The sequence below is a fragment of the Carcharhinus amblyrhynchos genome, chromosome 13 (genome assembly GCF_965287045.1).
Source record: "Carcharhinus amblyrhynchos chromosome 13, sCarAmb.v2.hapA, whole genome shotgun sequence".
In the NCBI taxonomy this organism is placed as follows: Eukaryota; Metazoa; Chordata; class Chondrichthyes; order Carcharhiniformes; family Carcharhinidae; genus Carcharhinus; species Carcharhinus amblyrhynchos.
This window is the reverse complement of record NC_137336.1, coordinates 75,237,138-75,243,677: the sequence shown is the minus strand read 5'-3', so window position 1 is coordinate 75,243,677 and position 6,540 is coordinate 75,237,138. Positions and strand designations below refer to the sequence as shown.

The window sequence follows — 6,540 nt, the reverse complement described above, 5'->3', positions numbered from 1 at the left end:
ATCATCATGGGGACCTCAACCCCTCCTACTCTAACACTAATTATGGGTTCCTGATCTGCTGTATCTGTTATTTGTACGTACTGTCCTACCATTTCAGGGTTCTCAGGGCCCCCCTAACACTGACTGTCTCTCCTCCTCTTCACTACTTTCTTCTGTCCCTCCTTCCATCCCTTCCTCTATTCTTTCTCTCTCTGGGTGCTTCCATGTCCACCCTTCTATTTTCTGAATTTTTTTTTTTATCCCCACTCCACTTCTTAGTGGAAGTGTCTACTTGTTCAATTAGTCCAGCTAACTGATGTATTAACAATACTGCTATTTTCTTTGTTTGGTTTCTCTTTTCTAACTCTCTAATCTGTGATTCTGACGTTTCAATTCTCTCCTTGTCGTCAGCCCAATTTTTTTTTTACCCAAGACTGAGATGTGTTCAATTAATCCAGTTTAACCTGTTTAATTAATTCAAACTAAGAGAATTCCAATTATCTTAGTTCCGTCCTTTTTTTTCCCAATCATTTCCATTGTTGATCTAGTGGGTGAAATGGATCCCACCCCTAGGTCGCTCTTATCACAGTCCGGTGATACCTATCAGGGGTGATCAGTCCCCTCCGTACCACCGCTTACACTCGTGAGCTTACACCCTTAAGCTCACACTATTAAGCCAGCTTTCCCTTCTACTCCGGCGATCTCTCAGACAGATTCTTTCTTACTCTCATCTGAACATCACATCCCAGGCATCCTTTTCTAGCCTTTACACTCACTTCAAACTTCTGAGCTTCGCATAGGGGGCTACCCCTCTTAACAACTGGTCTAAGGCTGGGTGTAAAGACAGACACCTCCTTATCTGCACGTGCTCAGCTCAGACCTCTCACACACTCTCACACTCTTTCATCACAGATGAGCACCTACTGTACTTTGATTCACTCCCTTAAATTCGGTAATCTATTCCGGAGCTCCGGTTGTGGCCATTCAACCGGACCCGTAAACAGATCCCAGGTTTCAGCACCAATTCTTGTAGGTAAAGATACCTCTGAATCCAATTGTGAGTCAAAGTACAGCAGTTTATTTAACAAAAGCCTGATTCAGAAAATCCAAAATAAGATTCATTTTTATCACCTTTAAATATCCTCACTAAATCAAGACCCTTGCACCTTCTTACAATTCTGGTACAATAAAACAAAACATCACTTGGAACACAGATGCACAAAGAAATACTGAAAGCATTCTAATGTGCAATCTACATGTTTAATTATTTCTACAGCTCTGCCTTTGTAACCAACACAGGCAAGTACAAAATCAAATCTACTGTGTGCCTAAATGGTTAACTCTCCTTACAACTTTAAGATGCAATGTAATGCCACCTTTCCCACTTGGCAGAATTCAAATCTCTGTCCGATCCCTACATAATTTAGTAAACTTAAAGCAATTCACTTTGATTGGCTATACCTATTACATCACCTGAGGGTCTCAATTACACAGTTACACCCTCTCTCTCTCTCTCTCTCTCTCTGTACCATACAGAGTCAGCCTGCTTGTCTCTTTTTTTAACCCTTTACTGGTGGGAGCTCACTGGCCTCTAATAAATTTGACCTGTTTGATTTGGGTGTCTCATGTCGTGACAAATCCCCTTCTCTCTCAAACAGTCATATAGTCATTCACAATTCCAAATACATAACTGCTATTAGCGTTCACCCCGCACCTCAGTAAAAGCCTATGCCAGGGTTCCCAGTTCCACTGACATACTTCTCTCTACTCTTTCTGCTCCCTCATCACATAACCTCCCCTTAGTTTTAACTACCGTATTAGGTAAGAGAGCAATCTCTCACAGATCTCTCTCCCTCTCGGTTGACGTCTTTTCCCCGAGGTCCTGGGTAGGTTCGGACTGGCAGGCCTTCCTACACTTACTCTCCTTGGGCAAGTCGTAACCTGGAATCCCGCTCCAAACCGCTTGACTTAACCTAGTTGCATCAATTAGCGTTCGGTTCTTTTTGCGTCGCACTTTTTACCCACTCACAGACAACACAGTATTCGCAGCGCGCTTTGCATGCAAAACTCTACCCTTCAGATCAGACTCAGTCTCTCAAAGTGTTTTTCCCCAATTTAGTTTTACCTTTGCAGGATGTTCTTTGGGTTGGGGAGATCCAGGACCAGCAGAGAGCCGGGTGCGCTGGGCCTCGAGATCCCTTTTTCCGACAACAAGGATTTACATGCAATATAAGTCTGCTTACCTTGCTGTCAGAATGCCGGCTTTGGGATGTCCAGCCCCAGTCGGACCACCGTCTCCGCTACTCCTTCCAGATGCTATTTTCCGGGCGGTCTCCCACAACACCCTGCTCGCAGCACCAATTTTGTCGTGGTTCCCCAGGACGACAACTTATGTAGCCCGATTGAAACAGAGAGTCTGAGTTGTAATCCTCCAAGCAGTAGACTTTATTTTCCAGTACAAGAGAATAAAGCCGGGAGGTCCGGAACACTCCAACGAGCCATCGGCTTACAGTCTTTTTAAGCACATTTCAGCTCCATACCTCAAGATCCTTATCTCGCTTTTACGACCCACTGACCCTTTATCTGTTTTGCTTGAGATTGGTCACTCCCTGTTTCCTCTCTTTTCTTCTTGAAACCATGGTGGTTACATCCCTTGCTTTTATCTTTACGACTCTGCTTGTACACTAATAGTGGTTTAGCTGACTTAGGCTGAATGTGAAGAAACACATGCTCACTTTATTACTTCCTTTTTATTACGGTCAATCTCAAGCTGGACAGCTGGGTTGTGTCCATTGTCCCCCCAAGGGACTATTGTTTGCATTTGCTAATAAGTAACTGCTATACTACTTCTCTGGGTCTCCTGCTCTGATCACATTTGTTACACTTGATTATATTAGGTTACAAATCAGCTATACTTGATTACCCATCCTAATTCTACTTCAAGGAAGACATTCTAATACTATCCGTGATTCCGTATTTCATATCCAGTTTAGGTACAATTGTTCAGTACAAATTCTCTAAGTACTAACATGCTTACATATTGAGTACAAATTTCCTTACACTTTCTGGCAAGGCTGTACACTACAGTCACTTTTTTTTTCATCAATTTGATGTTCCCCACTCACATTTCCACTTTTCATGTGTGACACTTCCCTTCCCTTTCCGGAATTCTCCATCTCAATATCAGCGAATAGACACGGATGAATACTTACTATAAACCAGAATTCCAAATGGACATTGACCGAACTTCCTCTTAGTCTGCTTCTATACAGCCTTTGAATAATGTTCCCTTAACCTGTGTGTTTGTTTGGATGATGCAACGTCTGAGCATCTGACATTGATTTCTCAACCTCAGAAGTTGACTCCCCGCACTATAGTTTGAAAAGATGATGCCGTTATGCTGCATTTCCCAGAATACTGTCTTCATCCCTTGCCCTCCAGAAAGGAATCTAGCATTTCACTCATTCCTTCCTTCAAACCTCAACTCCACCACATGCAACACATCTGATGCTCCAATCTCAAAATGTTCAACTTTACTCACCAACCACTAGGTTATTTTTGGTAAAAGCTGAGGATCGACCTGATAGATGCTTACACAATTATGAGACCAGTCGGGAGAATGTCTTGCCAGAGTCTTTTTATCTCAGGGTATAAATGCCAATTGCTCCAGGACATATTTTAATGTCATAACGGGGAAAGTTTAAACGAGATGTGAGAGGCAAGATTTTTCTTCACAGAGAGGGTGGTAAGTACCTGTATTTCACTGACGGAGGGGATGTCAGAAGCAGATGTAATAGCAATGGTTACAAAAAAACATCTTGACAGATAGATACATGAATAAGCAGGGAATACAGAGATACAGGCTGCGTAGATGCAAAACAAAATCATTAGTTTAGAAAAGTATCATTTGTCGGCACAGGTTTGACCGGACAAACGACATTTTCTTTCCGGGCCTCTTCCTGTGTTTTTTTTTTAACTTTTGAGATGTTTTATTGTGAATTGGTTCTCCAACAAACAAAGAATGCAGCTTAGAACTGGATGACTTGGCTCTTCCTCTGCTTATCTCCTCCCAGCTCAAAGTGCTTGCATCTCTTCATGGCCAGCATTCTCTCTGACCCACAGTTGGGCTCCACACACTCCAATCTCAGCACAATCTTCTTTGTGGTCTGAGCCTTTTCCCCAAATTTAGGTTTTGTCAGTCCACCATAACCTCTCTGCTTTCTGTCATAACATCTCTTACCCTGTGTGTATTAGGAATCCTTTCCCTTCTTGTACTGGGTAACCTTGTGGGGCTGGTGCCTCCGATTTTTTTTTGCAATATGTCCTTCGGGTCTTTGGTACGTTGACCATTTTCCCAAACCGGGCGGTGAGCGGAAAAAAAGCTCGGGCCTTTCCCTGTTCCTCTTCAATTTCAAAACAATAGAGAGTCTTCAATCACACCCAGGATATGATTATTTGCAGACATCCACCGAACTCCAGCCAACACAACCCTCCTCTCCTTCCTTCCCATGAACATGCAGGACATAGAACACGTGTCCTTTTAAATAAGGTTATGAGGTCATCGGGCCCAGAAACAAGGGACCATTCGGCCTGGGTATCATGTCTCACGGTGAAATAACACAGTTGCTGAGGCGACAGACAGGGCCGTGTGGTGGTACAGTTAATAGCACAGCAGTCTCCCCGCGTGAGGACCTGGATTTAGTTGCTGTCGTGGGTGACTGTGTAGAGCTTGACATTCTCTCCGTGTTTGCATGTTTTTCCTCTGGGTGCTTAGAACAAAAACAAAACAAAGAACAAAGAACAACCCAACACGGGAAACAGGCCCTCCGGCCCAACGAGCCCTCGCCGCCATCGTAACAAAGCATTTTCCGACACCTACCTTGACCCGTGTGTATGCATATGGTACCCCTATTGGAACCAGATTCAGGGGAGAATAGTTTAGGGACAATTTGTTACACCAATCAGCCTAACAGCACATCTTTGGGGTGTGGGAGGAAACCGGAGCACCCAGAGGAAACCCACACAACCACAGGGAGAATGTGCAAACTCCCACAGACACAGGCTCAAATCCATGTATCTGCACAGCTAGCAGTGATAGTCACTGAGCTGTTGTGGTGCCCATCTGCTGGTCCAGTTTTAAGCACACACAACGATGTGAAGTACTAGGCCACTCTCGAAACATCCAAGAGCAGCCCACGCACGACCCACCGTGTGCATGCCCCTCGTTAGACAACAAGGTGGACCGACACACCTGCGGATTAAAAGAGACAAAACATTAACATGCAGCATTAGATTTCCAGTATCGTCCCGAGGCTCTGACCCTTTTTAAAACCGTCTCCTATAACCCTCCATCCCTGTTTCACTCATGTGCCTATCTAAGTAAACCTTAAACAAGTCCAGCGTGCCTGCCTCCACCACCTTACTTGGTAGTGCATTCCATACCCCCACGACCCTCTGTGTGAAAAACCTCCCTCTAGTATCCAAATTATACCTCTCACCCTTAGCTCGTAACCCCTCGTGATATTTGCCGCCAATCTTGGAAAAAGCCTGCCACTGTTGACTCTATCGATACCCTTCATTATTTTATACACCTCTATCAGATCCCCCCTTAATCTCCGTCTTTCTAATGAGAAGAGCCCCAGTTTATCCAATCTTTCCACATAACCCAGTCCTTCCATACCAGGCAGCATCCTGGTAAACCTCCTCTACACTCTCTCCAGGGTCTCCACGTCCTTCCGGTAGTAAGGTGACCAGAACTGGATGCAGTACTCCAAATGCGGTCTAACCAAAGTTCTGTACAACTGAAGCATTAGACACCAGCTCTTATACTCTATACCCCTTCCTATAAAGGCTAGCATTCCATAAGCTTTCTTCACAACCTTCTCCACCTGGGTTGCCACCTTCAGAGACTTGTGCATTTGCACTCCCAGGTCCCTCTGCATTTCTATACTCTTAATTGGTCTACCTTTTATCATGTAACTCCTCCCTGCATTATTCCTTCCAAAATGCATCACCTCACAGTTGTCAGGATTAAATCCCGTCTGCCATCTATCTGCTCAATATACCAGCCTATCTATATCCTGCTGTGTCACCTGACAGTCCTCCTCGCTATCCGCCAATCCTGCCATTTTGGTGTCATCTACAAACTTGCTGATCACACCATGTACGCTCTCTTCCAAGTCGTTTATATATATTACGAAGAGAGGAGATCCCAGTACTGAGCCCTGCGGCACACCACTGGTGACAGACCTCCAGCTAGAAAAGGACCCTTCCACTACTACCCTCTGTCTCCTGTTGCGTAGCCAGTTTTCAATCCATCTAGATACCTGTCCCTGTATCCCATGTGCCTTAACCTTTTCTACCAGCCTACCGTGAGGGACTTTGTCAAATGTCTTACTGAAATCCATATAGATGACACCAACGGCTCGTCCATCGTCAACCGTTTTTGTCACCTCCTCAAAAAATTCTACCAGCTTCGTAAGGTGAGACCTCCCCCGAACAAAACCATGCTGCGTATCCCTAATCAGATCGCAACGCTCCAAATGCTTATACATCCTATCC

The 6,540-nt window shown here is 44.6% G+C and overlaps 1 pseudogene; it reads right to left on the bottom strand.

The window, feature by feature from the left end:
• Positions 1-4,007: 4,007 nt before the first annotated feature.
• LOC145351591 (large ribosomal subunit protein eL42-like) lies at positions 4,008-4,329 on the bottom strand (annotated as a pseudogene).
• Between the last annotated feature and the right edge of the window lie 2,211 nt (positions 4,330-6,540).